This window comes from Stegodyphus dumicola, chromosome 11, assembly GCF_044657685.1.
Source record: "Stegodyphus dumicola isolate Sdum_Otavi_A_Nest chromosome 11, ASM4465768v1".
In the NCBI taxonomy this organism is placed as follows: Eukaryota; Metazoa; Arthropoda; class Arachnida; order Araneae; family Eresidae; genus Stegodyphus; species Stegodyphus dumicola.
The window spans coordinates 98,374,156-98,388,684 of NC_140778.1; positions in this window are offsets into that span (position 1 = coordinate 98,374,156).

Below are 14,529 nucleotides of genomic sequence, written 5' to 3' on the forward strand. Positions count from 1 at the left end.
AATACCTGAACGAAATTGTTCTATTTACTTCTTCATTTACTATTTTCTTAAATTTTTTATCAGTAATCCTGTCTATATATTATAGATATCAAAATCAGAAAAATTTAATTAATTATCTTTAAATGTATCTAAGTAATGAAAACTTCGCCCCTGTTCATACCGAAACAACACGATGTAATTGTAGATAGCTAGAAAGTAAAATGTATTCAGCAGGCTGTACAGCAAGCGACATGTATAAATGGTGATAACACAAGAATGGTATTTAATGTTATATACTGGCAGAGTTTTAAAATAAGAACATATACATCAGTGTTTTAAAAATACGAATTTTGCATCAAATTGCAAAACAAATATCTTAAAATCTGCCTTTTCATGCATAAGAGTTCAGCATTCGGAAAATTATATTTTCGTAAACGGTTTAGCAAAAATAACATAATTATTGCCTTGAGAAATGGATAATCTTGGTATGAATCCGAATTACGCCAAGACTACCCGTCAATGGTTGTTTTGAACACGCCCTTAATGTATATATATATAACCCTTAAAAAACGTAAAGTGAGTTAATCTACTATCCGAGTGTGTAATAGTATGATAATGCTATGTCGTATGAACATAACTTCTTGCATTGTAAATAATCTGTAATATTATGATAATGCTATGTTGTATGAACATAACGTTTTGCATTGTAAATAATCTGTAATAGTATGATAATGCTATGTCCTATGAACATAACTTCTTGCATTGTAAATAATCGGTAATAGTATGATAATGCTATGTCCTATGTGTTGAAGTATGTTGTAACAGTATGTTGCGCTATGTCCTAAACGTTGTTAGTGCTATGTCCTATGTTTACTGTAATCAGGTCCCCTGTGTCCAGAGAGCTAGTACATGGGGGCTATACCATTTTTGTCAATGGCGATCGCGTGGTGCCCCCTGTACTTGTTCCTGTCCTGTCCTGTCCTATCCGAGTGTGTCTTTATGTCTTGAGAATTTAAGAAATAAGAAATGCATTTATCAATCTGGATAAAGATAACGCTATTGCCCGAATAACAACGTTTATTTAACACTTGATATAAACAATTTCATATACATCTTGAAAAAAAAAGATAAATTTCCTAATCAGATTGTACCAATTGCAGAAAAAAGACAGAAATAATGGAATTTCTAATAACACTACAAGTAAAATACCGAGGAATAAATTGCGCGGCAAAACTGATGCAATCTACAATATGTAAACCAAAAAATTTAGGTTCCGCTATAGAAATGCAATAGAATGAGAAATGAAACTATGATGAGATTTATAATGAAAAATATACATAAAGTATTAATATATGATATTAGTAAATATATACTTTTAATACTACTCATTTAAATATGCTGAAACTTTCATAATATTCATTACTTACAAACGCTTTTTCATCCATCGAAGCATAGCACAAGCCATTCTCAATTCAGTGCTGGTGCACGTCAATAAAATAAGGATAAATCCAAATTTTCACAAAAAATCAATCGCTTTGACTCGTTTCTCAAAAACGTTTACCTACAAATGCAGTATTAATATATCACATCAATATAATTCTGGATCATAAAATCTCCAAACAACGCATTAAACGCAAAAAATCGCATTAAGGCAGAATGAAGAATTTTCACTCTTACAATGGCTTTTACAACAATATACAATAGAATCTAATTTCTAAACTAAGTGTTCATTGTTACACCATATTTCATTCTTGAGGAATCTTTCATGGTTGTTCAGTAATTGTGACTGTTAACTGGTTTAAATCGAATTATGATTTCATATATATGCACAGACTTATATATGTATATATTAATACGTATCTGTAGTAACATACATCATCTTATTATATGTAGGCGCATAATTCTAAATTAATTATACTAGTCAACATAATTCCTATATATTGATAGCATCAGACTTTAAAAATTATTTATTACTTTCTGCTTGCTAACTATTATATAATTACGTACAGTGGTACCTCGACATACGAGTTTAATTCGTTTCGTAACCTTGCTCGTATCTCAAAGCAATTTTCCCCATTGAAATAATTCGAAATGCCATTAATCTGTGCCAGCTCTCAAATCACGACCTCAGTTGTTTTTGTTAAGTGTTTTCGAATAAGGAAAATGTATTTTCTTATTCAAAAACAAGTATAAGAAATATGTATTTTCTTATTCAAAAACAAGAAGAAACAATTATTTATAAATAACAAATACATATTCTATAAAAACATAATTAAAAGAAAAAGTGAAGTGCCTACGGAAGCGCTTAATTTTTGTCTCTGGTCTTCGCTTTTCTCGTCATGCTCTGCTCATTTTCACCCGCAGATCGTTTAAAAAACTGTCGAAGGAGGTTTGTTTCTTCCTCCGTGTCAAGGCTGCACTACTAGTTGTTACTTTTTCGCGTTGATTTTTATCCACGCACTCTACAACTTTCTCCCACATTCCCAAGACCTAAGATCACGCTCTCTAGAAGATTTTCGGCTCGACAGCAGTTGTCGCCCAACAGTGGCGGAGGGGTAAAATCGCTGAGCACTGGTAGTTGCAAACTGGTTTCGATTCTAGGCGAATAGGTTGACTGCATGGGAGGTTTCGGAGTTTTTCCTATGTGTAACGTGTATATTAGCCAGATTCCCTTAGAATGTTCTCCACGAAGGCATCCTTCATCCTAGGCAGATAGCGCAATTGTGCTTCGTTATAATCAACTAAATCAAACCAAACACCAGAATTGCCTGTGTGGCACAGACAGACTAAACACTTGTCGAGCACCGAAGCTAGAATCCTAAGATTCGAGGACGAATACGAAGGTTGTGGAAACCGGCTTTCCTATCTCCATGCCAGAAGACCGCTAAGCGGAAAATATTTTCAAGTTTTTTGTGGTGAGTAGGCGAAATAAAGCAGGATTACGATTATCGTAGGATTTACGTTATAATCATGATGGTAAAGTGATGTAATTATATTAAAATCATGACCACTATATGAAATTATTCGTCAAAGTTTTGGACTGATTTTGGTATATATGGTTCGAAGGTAGCATTTATGACATTGAAGCATCCTTTTTGAATATTTATATAAATATGTCGCGAGACTGCTCAACTAAGGTGAGATCGTTATAGTCAAGGTCGATTATGCTGACATTTTCTCAAGTCAGTAAATTGACCAAAGTATTATACTTTGGTACTTTAGTTTTACACTAATGTTGAGAGGAAATAAATGTTTCTTTGCTCTTATCTGTTCCGTAATAGAGTTCCAGGTAGAGTGTGATATATGTAGGGATTATAGCGATGTTCAAAGTAAAAGGTATACAGGAAAGAAAAGTGACAAAAAGAAAAATGTGCCTTAAGTTATAGTTGATTTCTTTCTTTCAGCAAATCATGTATATTCTAAACGCGATCGTCTAATACTATAACCAAAATTTATCAAAACATCGCGGCATAAAAATACATAGCAACGAATTTTCAAGCATAATTTTTTTTTTATAAACTGACTAACATATTTACATTTTTGTGAAGTAGCATATTTACATGTATACGAAATGAAAAATAGATATGAGGTAATAATAAAAAACTAAATAAAATATGCTCCCAAATAAAGACGTTAAGGCAATAATTGCTACACAAAGACAGAAAGTTGGTAACTAAACCGAGAACTTTTACGGCGAAGACATTTATTAGTTCAAAAATCTATAAATATGTCAAAATAGAATAAATTCTATGTAGAAATGTTAGCAAAGATACTGTTTCGAATTTGGTATTTAAAAAGCTAATGTTAGTTTAATTATAAATTAAATGGTTTTATTTCTCGCGCAGTGCAGCGCGTGACGAATATTAAAAGAAAGCTAAGCAGGAAAATTGAAAATACAAGAGCGCGTGCATTAAATAAATAAATATCTCTTTTTGATTTCGAGAAAGTACTGGAAAATTCTAGCGCGCGATTTTAAAATCTTATAAAAGGAGAAAACATCTCATTTCGCAGTAGTTGCTTAGTTTGTTGTTGTTTAGAAAACTGCTCTTGTTGATTGTAGCGAATTCGCGGATTAGCGTTTTTTAGCTGTTTTGAATTACGTTCTATTGGACATTTGAGTAGTTAAAAGATACCTACTGTGAGATATAATAATACTGCATGATAATTTGAAAAAATGTAAGCATTTTTGTTGTGATAATAATAAATTTTTGTTCATTTTTCATCGGACTTGTGCATTCATTTCATAACGAACTCGTACGCACGCAACAATTTTTGGTGTCAGAAGTGGGATTTGAATGCCAATAACAAGAGCGATGGAAGAGCAATTAAGGCAGTTGATCTCAGCCTTTGCTCGTTGAAAGAAGATCGAAATCTAATCAGGAAAGGATTGAAGGGGGACAAGAATCCGTTAAAGAAGAGATAAAGGCCATTCAACCTGGTCAATTAACTTTTAAAGACGAAATAAAAGCCGTACAAGTAAAGATTGAAGAAAGTCAATACGAAATGAAAAGAGAAATTGCCTGCATAATGGAAACCAAATTCGATGCTATGGAAGGCAGAATAGATGTGGTTGAAAATAAAGTTGGGCAAATTGAAGAAAATGTTTCTTCCGTAAAAGGTCAAATTGAAGAAAGAGTTTCTTCGGTGAAAGAAGAAATAGAAGAAAGAGTTTCTTCTGTAAAAGACCATATAGAAGAGCGAGTTTCTGCCGTCGAGCAACAAATTGATGATAGGGTTTCAGCCGTTGCGAAAGAAGTTGACACTTTAAAGAAGAGCATAGCGAACGAAAGAAGCAATTCTGAGGGTTTTAAATTCTTACCGATTCCTGCTCGCCCATCTCTGAAGATATCCACATATGATGGGAAGACATCCTGGCAAGTGTATAAAACACAATTTTCTATCGTTTAGGATGCGAATGGATGGGATTCCCAAACTAAGGCCTGCCATCTCGCCGCTTCTCTGAGAGCAGACGCAGCGGATATCCTGCAGACGCTTCCAGAAAACAAAAGACTTGTCTTCGAAGCTTTATCCGGCGCATTGGAACTGCGCTTTTGCGAGAAATGTTTAAAAGACTACAGCAGGCTTCAATTAAAATCCCGTCAACAGAAGCCCACCAAATCACTCCAGGAACTCGCCACAGATGTTGAAAAGCTGTCCCACCTCCCCTTTACGGAGTGCCCGAGAGAAACTATGGAAATCCTGTCCCTGCAGTTCTTTATCGATGGCATCCGGGATCCCGAAATACAGAAGGCTCTACGAATGGCGGATGTTAAAGATTTGAAAAGCGCTTTAGTGTACGCCATGAAATTCGAGGCAGCCCAACAAGCCACTCGTCGAGACCGCCACCCCGTGAGAGCTGCTCAAGTCCAGCAGCCAGAGAATCAAGTCACTGCTCGTCTAGACGATTTAACTAGACAACTCAACGCCTTGAGACGGAATATTGGTGATAAGAAACCGACCGTTAAGTGCTGGAACTGCGGTGCTGAAGGACACATACGACGAAACTTCAGAACACCCCAGGGCACGGATGTTAAGACCGCTCCTAGCAAGCAGCAGGGAAACTAATTAGTGGCCATCTCGTGGGGCGGAGGTTGCCAGATAATGAAAAGCCCCAGTTTAAAGCGCTTTAGATTTCTGCAGTGAGAGGCGGCAGTAATGAACTTTTTGTAATAGGACATATTAATGGAGTTCCCTGCAATATGACAATAGATACAGGAGCCAACGTTACCATCATCCGAAAAGATTTGGCTCAACAATTGGGAAGCAAACTTAAGCGAGAGTTATTAAGAAAGGCGACGTGGTTGCAGCATGTACTCCAGTAACCAGCGTTGAAAGAAAGAGCAACATCCCAGAACCCGTGTCCTCAGAGAGCATTACATCGGAGTTATTGCAGAATGCGCAATTAAACGATAAAGAGAAGAATGCTGTCGATCGCGTCATTAAAGATCTTCAAGTTGTTTTCTCCCGCTCGTCTTCTGACGTGGGTCGAACTAGTTTGACGCAACATAGAAACGATACAGGCGATCATCACCCGATCAAGCAACATCCAAGACGCTTACCGTTTGCTAAACAGGAAGAGGTACGAACACTTTTAAAGGATATGGAAGAAAGCGATGTTATCGAGCCTTCAGCAAGTCCATGGGCATCTCCCATCGTTCTTGTCAGAACGAAAGACGGCTCAACAAGATTTTGCGTTGACTATCGCCGGTTGAATGAGGTTACGAAGAAAGACAGTTACCCTCTTCCTACGACATTTTGGACACTCTTTCTGGAATTGACGACATTTTGGACACTCTTTCTGGAAGCAAGTGGTTCTCAACACTTGATTTAAAGAGTGGGTATTGGCAGGTAGAAATACACCCTGATGACCGAGAAAAGACGGCATTTACTACGGGACAAGGGCTTTGGCAATTCAAGGTGATGCCGTTTGGACTGTGTAATGCGCCGGCAACATTCGAACGTCTTATGGAGACTGTTTTGAAAGGCCTTTCCTACGAAGCCTGCCTGATATACCTGGACGACATCATCATCGTCGGAAGGAGTTTTGAAGAACATTTAGAAAATTTTAGGAAGGTGCTTCAGAAACTGAAAGAAGCCAATCTGAAGCTGAGTCCCGCTAAATGCAAATTGTTCCGAAAGGAAGTGACTTATCTGGGACATGTCTTCTCTGCAGAAGGTGTACGCACGGATCCTGAAAAGGTATCAGCTGTTAAATCCTGGACACGTCCCGAAAATGTCCATCAGCTGAGAAGCTTCCTAGGGCTTTGCACCTACTATAGGAGATTCGTGAAGGACTTTTCTTCCATCGCAAGACCCCTTCACAAGCTGACAGAGAGCAAGCAAACGTTCTTGTGGACAAAAGAATGCGAGGATGCATTTAACAACTTAAAGGAAGCTTTAACATCTGCTCCAATCCTGAGGTATCCTCAGCTCGACAGACCATTTATTCTCGACACGGACGCGAGCAATGAAAGTGTCGGTGCGGTTTTGTCCCAAGAAATAGACGGCCAAGAACGTGTAGTAGCGTACTGGAGCAAGTGCCTGTCTAAACCGGAGAGGAATTACTGTGTCACCACCCAGGCAGCATGCATTCGTAAATTGAACGAGAAAAATTCGTGGAATTTACGAATGGCCTTTCGTATAAAAAACGTTCAAGTTGAACGTAAAAATATCATAAAAAGTGTCCAGTGGCAATTACTATATATTTACGTATATTTTTACGTTATACAATACGTAAATTTTACGTAAAATTTAGGTATATTTACGCGAGAGTCTGCTGTTCATTCGAAACTTTTTCGTATAATATACGTAAATTTCAGGGATTTACGTATATTTTTAGTAAACATTTACGTATATTTATCGCATATACGTAAATCTCAATTTTTTGCTTCACGTATTACGTATATATTTAGTAAAAATTTACGTAAATTTCCCCGATTTTTTACTGTATATAAACGTAAAAATTAAGGTAGATATTCCCCGTATTTTACGGTACAAAAACGTATATATTTGATAGAAATTAACGTACATATTTCCCGTATTTTACGGTACAAAAACGTATATATTTGATAGAAATTAACGTATATATTTCCCGTATTTTACGGTACAAAAACGTATATATTTGATAGTAATTAACCTAAATCTTCCCTATGTTTTCTTTGCATATGCGAATGACTGGTAAAAATTTAGTCCGATGTCTTCTCCACTTTACTGTGTATAAATGCATTTTTGGTAAAAAATTTGCATAAATCTCCAGTTACCTTTTCACTGCATTTTTCGTAAAATGTACTTATTTTAATCTCATATTTGTTATATAAATCTATGCAAAATCTTTCTGCATGCTATGATTAAAAGGTAAAATGTCATTTTTATAACAAATTCTTACATATCTGCCTTTTAGTTATGTACAGCAATATGGAATATATATAACTGGAAAATTTAAATGCACTAATAAATGCCAAAAGAAAAAATTAAATTTCTATTAAAAAATTATGTAACACTTAAAGGCTGAAAATCACTTTTAATATTTCATTTCAAAGTGACTACAAAATATGCAATAAATATCGTAAACATCAATTCTGTTTTAAATCAATTAATGCTATCGTTCATTTACATTTTTGTTTACTAAATTCATTTCATAAATTTAAATTTAGTAAACAACTGTAGCAAACAGTTGTTTACTAAATAACACTTCAAATAAATTATTTGCTTTTCCGAAGGACATTTTCTTATGCCATGTAAATGAACAATATTAATTGATTTAAAACATAGAACTCAGGTTTACAAAATTTATTGCATATTTTGTAGTCACTTTGAAATGAAATATTAAGTGATTTTCAGCCTTTAAGTGTTACATAATTTTTGATTAGAAATTAATTTTTTTTGCATTTAAATTTTCCAGTTATATATATTCCATATTGCTGTACATACCTAAAAGTTGGATATGTAAAAATTTGATATCAAATTAACATTTTATCTTTTAATCATAATATGAAAAACATTTTTGCATAGATTTATATAAAAAATATGAGATTAAAATAAGCACATTTTATGAAAAATGCAGTAAATAGGTAATTGGAGATTTATGCAAATTTTTTACCAAAAATGTGCACTTATACACAGTAAAGAGAAGACATCGGACTAAATTTTTACCAGTTATTCACATATGCAAAGAAAACATAGGGAAGATTTAAGTAAATTATTATCAAATATATAAGTTTTTATACCGTAAAATACAGGGAATATCTACGTTAATTTCTATCTAAAGTACAATATAGTTAATTACCAAATTCAGTAAACATCATACATTTAGATTATTTGAATGTGCTAAATTTTAAAATTGTTAAATATAATCAGGAAATTGTAGAAAACTTACCTTTTCCAATAATTATGAAGTTGACTTTGTTATTTTCCTTGAAGATGAATGTTTAATGTCACAAATATTGCATTCATATCTTCAGATAATACACAAATATATACATATTTATTTTTTAAAATTAAGTTTATCCAAAACATGTTAAAGAAAATATTAATTTGGATGTAAGTTAATCGAGTAACTTCTGTTTTAATTATACACATAATTATGATATGTAAAAATTTTACATTTATCAGCCAATCTTGCAATGTATTGTAATCTATTATTGTTGTCTTTCTCAGTTTAAAATCTTATAAATATATTAGATCAGTACTAAAAGTTCACCTCTACAAAAGAAATGCTTTATCGAGGCATTTTTAAAAAGTTCCCTTTTACAATGTAACTGTTAATTTCATAAATACGTTCATAAAATTATGAAAATTCAAAATTACCTAAATATGTTCTTTATTTTATCTTATATACCAGATAAAATTTTAAAAAGTTAATTGGTTTAGGAATATTGAATTTTTTAATATTTATCTCGTGACTTTTTCTATAACATTATTATGTGGTGTGTTGATGTGGACATACCAATTATTTTTTTCATCAAATAGCTTTATGGTATTAAATGATTTAAAAGGAGGCAACTGGACAAAAGAAAGCAATTAGAAGTTGGCTATTTTATTAATTTGTTGTCAAATGCTGTGCATTTTAAATTATGCTCATATGATGACAATGAGTTATTTAAATTATAAAATTATTATGAACATATCCCACATAAATTAACAAGTATCAAATTTCAAGTTGTTTGAAGTATTATGAGCTGTAATACTTACAAAAGAAATACACATGAAATTAATTTAAGAATTAGGTTTATTTTACAGGTTTTCGAAAACTGCAATTACTGTTAAACAATAAAAACCAAGATTAAATCTGAAGAGCATAATTTTTTTTTAATAATAAATTCAACATAAATTTCATTCAGTTTCGCCATATTTGTTCTATAGTTCGCTGTCTTTAATATCCTGCTCGATTTTTGTAAAAGTGAATTCTTTGTCACCCAATGTTTTGAAAACAGCTCCTAAACAAGAAAAAGAAAAATTTGTAATAATTTCAAACTTCAGATCTTTTCAGCTTTTAAATATAGTTGAAGTATTAAAAGATGCATATAAAATGCACTGAGTATTTCATATTTAAAAATTTACATTTCAGTAATTAAAAATTTAAGTTCATACTATCACACAGTAAACTTCAATTATATACCTTACACAATGCCTATAATTTCAAGTAAAAAAATATCTAAAGATTTGCTTAGAATTGCAAAGTTAAGAAAGTCTTTAATGGCTATGTTTGTATTTAAGTACATGAGAAAAAACTTAATTTTCTATTAATTATATTACATTAGCCTTTCCAATTTTACTCCTACATATAGTAAAGAATATTCGCTTTCTTACAGATAACTTTTTCTTAAATAAAGAGTAATCAGAAAACTAATCACAACACTATATACATATAACAGAATACTTCAAAAACTTATACATGTCATTAACATATGTATATGCATTAACAGGCTATTTTACACATTTCAATAAACCAGAAACCAATACACAATCAAGTTTCCTCCAAAATAAGAACATAAATCTTTAATTATGATAACAATGGCATCTCAGTTTGCAATATAAAATATTTCAAGTCTACATTCATGTGCATTCTAAGCAAACAGAAAGCTGAATAACAATAAAATTATAAATACCATAAAAAAGTTAAAAGCCACATAGAATGATAGCAAGACTAAATAAAGTCTTCCTTCAAAAATCAATTTAAATTCAAAAATTTGCCTTCCTGTTTAACATCCCAAAATAGGGTTACTGTTTCACAAACTAAATTTCCTGTCTTGGCAAAATAAAATTGTCACTTCTGTTGCAGGAAATATTTGCTGCAAACTTTGTATGCAAATAATCCAGTGAAAAAAATTTAATTGTGGCTTGAATATTTTCTTTATTAAATAAATGAAAAATTCCCACATAATATTAATTTATGATCCACATGAAGCTTTTTACCTCTACCATATCATGCAGCTATTTTAAAATATATACTCTCATATAAAAGCCACAGAATTTTTTTACCAATATTAATATGGTATAAATCATTTCTTCTAAAAAGAGCCCAAAAATTTTTGAATTTGATACCGAAAACATAATTCTACGTAACTGTTAATGTATGCATTTGCTTGCATATACTTAAAATGAATTATACACACAAAAACTTAACGTAACATAATAACTTTAATAAATTCTTAATTAGCAGGATGATTTGATTAAGGTAAAATATGAAAGAAATCTACCTGATGTAATAGTTGTAAAAGATATATTTAAAAAAGCTAATACTGTTTACCTTACACATGGCAGAAATTGAGTAAACTGTATGCGGCTGGATTATTTATTAGGAATAGAAGTTAAAACAATATACCAGTTCTGGAAGGCTTTAACAATTTGGGTACAAAGAAGCATCTCAATTTAAAAAAAGAATAAAAGCTAATAGAATTTTATAACTTTTACAATCTAGTACAAATATTAGACACATACACAACACTAAACGCCATTATTTACTTGCATATTTTAATTCTTTGTGTACTTTACTCCTTAATTTTTCAGGATATGATTTAGAAACAGAGTTATGGTTAAAAAAAAATATTGCTGAAACTGATAAGTCCTTTGAATTATATACTATAGTGCAAAGAGAGATGGAATATGTGACTAAATATGATAAATCAGATTACAATAACATTAAACAAATAACATGAAAAACTGAAAAAAGAAATTTTATTTGAAATTATTTTTTAACTCATGGAAAGACAGACAGTATTTCCAACTTATTAAATTCAATTACATCTTACCTTTGTCAAACCAATATTGGTACTTTTCCATTTTGCCGGTGCAAGCGATAAAGTCGCCCAAAATGGTACAACCGATGCCAAACAGATTATCCTCGCTGGTAACCTTTTACGTTTCATTTTCAAAACACGTTGCAGCTATTTCTATCAGGTTGAATGTTTCTTTCAATACTGGGATACAATTACATCGAATTTTTACCAGATAGTTTAATTTTATGTCCTAAGGCCATTCGTGGTAATTAAATCGATTAGGATGCAATCACACTCTCACCCAAAATTATAGAAAAGGCAAAATCAAGGGTTAAATTCATCAATTCTAATGAGAACGCACTAGCAAAGTAAAGCACTGCGATTTTACATAATTTCTGAGTAAGCTATTCATACGAAATGAAATAATTCTTGCATTTAAACTTGTATTCCAAATTAAGATTTAACTTGAAATTAATGTAGATAATTACTGAGAGAATTAGCGTAGTTTAACATGAGATGAGATCACTTGAGGTCACGTGATATGAAACGGCGAATCAGAATGTTGTACCATGAAAGCATAGTATATTCTTAAATTAATCTCTTTTTGCAAATACAAATTAATGTCTTTCTACAAATTCATTGTCTTTATTTATTATCATTTTACAAAATTTTAAACGATATTAAAATGTTTATGCTTTTAAAATAAAAATTTCTTAGAACAAACATTTCTTAAAATTTTTTACGTGTATACTGTGTGTTGTCGCCAATAAAGTCTGCTTGACAAGATTTGCGCAGGCGAAACAGAAAAGTACCCTGATATTTTTAATTTTCATAAATTAACTATTTTAGGGAGGCTTCGTAGCACAGTGGCTAGTGTATCACGCAGCAGCACCAGAGGTCCGGCGTTTGATTCCCAGGCCAGGCAAAGTTGAAATAGCCTTTCATCCCTTGAGTGGGTCGATAAAATTAGTACCAAGTTCCATTTGGGACTTAATACCAGGGGGCCTGAACAAGCTGACCACTTATGCAAAAACACCACAGAGCTCACTATCTAGAAAGTAGATATCAAGGCATTGCCAGCCATGGCTCTCTAAGGGCTGTTTGTGCCATCCAGTTTAGTTTTAAGTTTTACTATTTTAGTAACATAAAAATACATCTGTAACAGGTTTGGTTTAGGTTTATTTGATTACTGCAAAGCACAATAGGGCTATCTGCCTAAGGTGAGGAATGCCTTCGTGAAGGACTTTCTAAGGGAAACTGGCTCGTATACATGTTACACATGGGTAAAACCACGGAAACGGCCATGCAGCCAGACCGTTTGCGGGATTCGAACGTCGAACCGAACTACCAGTGTTCAGCGACTTTATTGCTGGGCCGTTGGCGAGCCTTCTATTACACAGGACCTGTGTGTGCAGGATCACCTTCGAAATTAAGAGAGTTGTATTTAAAATCGGTTCTAAACTAAAGCTGCTTTCTTGCCCAATTTTATACTATTGAAAATACCGGTAATTGTCAAAATTATTCGTATTCAATATGTGTACGATTATTAATGAGCTGCCAAATCGCAGTTAACCATCTAATATACTACATTCAACGTTATTATTTTTCTTTTTGAATGTCAGGTTTTCATTATTTCTGCCAATATATCTGTAACAGGACATAAATATTGAGTTAATGTAGAATAGAAAATTACCTTGCAACATATCCAATACGACTTAGTGGGAGTACTTCATTCTCTAGAAAAAAACATTTTAAATTATTATACTTAAATAAAAAATTCATATTTGTTACAGCAAAACATCATTAACACAATAAACCAGATTTGAATGCAAATCTAGTTTAACTCCATTCTTGAAAACTAGTTTATTACTTTCAATTTAATTTAAAAATAATAAAAAAATCAGGTACGTATTACGATGACTACCTAGATATCTCCCCTAAACTGGCAATCCTTGTAGGTTATACAGGTTAACCCTAACGTAGGTTATAGAGGGCACTAAAATAGAAAGTATTAATCCCACACTAGGGACTCTAACATTTAGTGGGAACAGTTTGAAAAGTGAAACGGATATTTATAGTGAACCAATGCAAAACAAAAACAATAGTCCTTTAGGGACAAAGCCCATTTGGAATAATAAATAAATTAACAACTTTTAGCTATTTTTTCTTCTTGTAAAAAATAGACATACAGAATATTTTTAGAAAATAACAGTACTTTAAGCATGCATTTTCCACATATTTAACGCAATTCATTCTAGCTGTGTTACAATACTGGCAAAGGTACTCCTCTGTTATTAGGACGGGATTCAGAAATGTACAATGAAACCTCGAGATAGAGGAAAGTATAAGCAAAATACGAGCATTGACTCGAGTAACGAGCAATGAGCCAGGCTATTGGTATGGGTGGTGCCATTTCATTATCCGGCTCAACTCAAGGAATCCCCTCATCAGATCATTCAGTGTTCTTTTATATATGTGTTTGTGCACTTGCAAGTTAATTGTTTTGACATTTAACGTGAAAATAATTATTTCAAGATGCCTCGCAAGAAGATTGTTGCCTCGGATAGTGCTGCAAAGAAAAATAAGAAGACCATGGCCGTCAATATCAAGAAAGAAATTATAGATAAACATAAGCATGGTGACGGAATTGGCGAAGACTTGCAGCCTTTCAACATCGAAAATCTACACTATTCTGAAGAAGCAGGAAGAAATTAAGAAACTTGATTTAGCCAAAGGAATTATCGTTGCTTCTAAGCACCATAAAAGTACTCCTAAATGTTGAGAAGCTGTTGTTGGTGTGGATTAATGAGGAGTTAAAAGGTTGGTAAGAAAG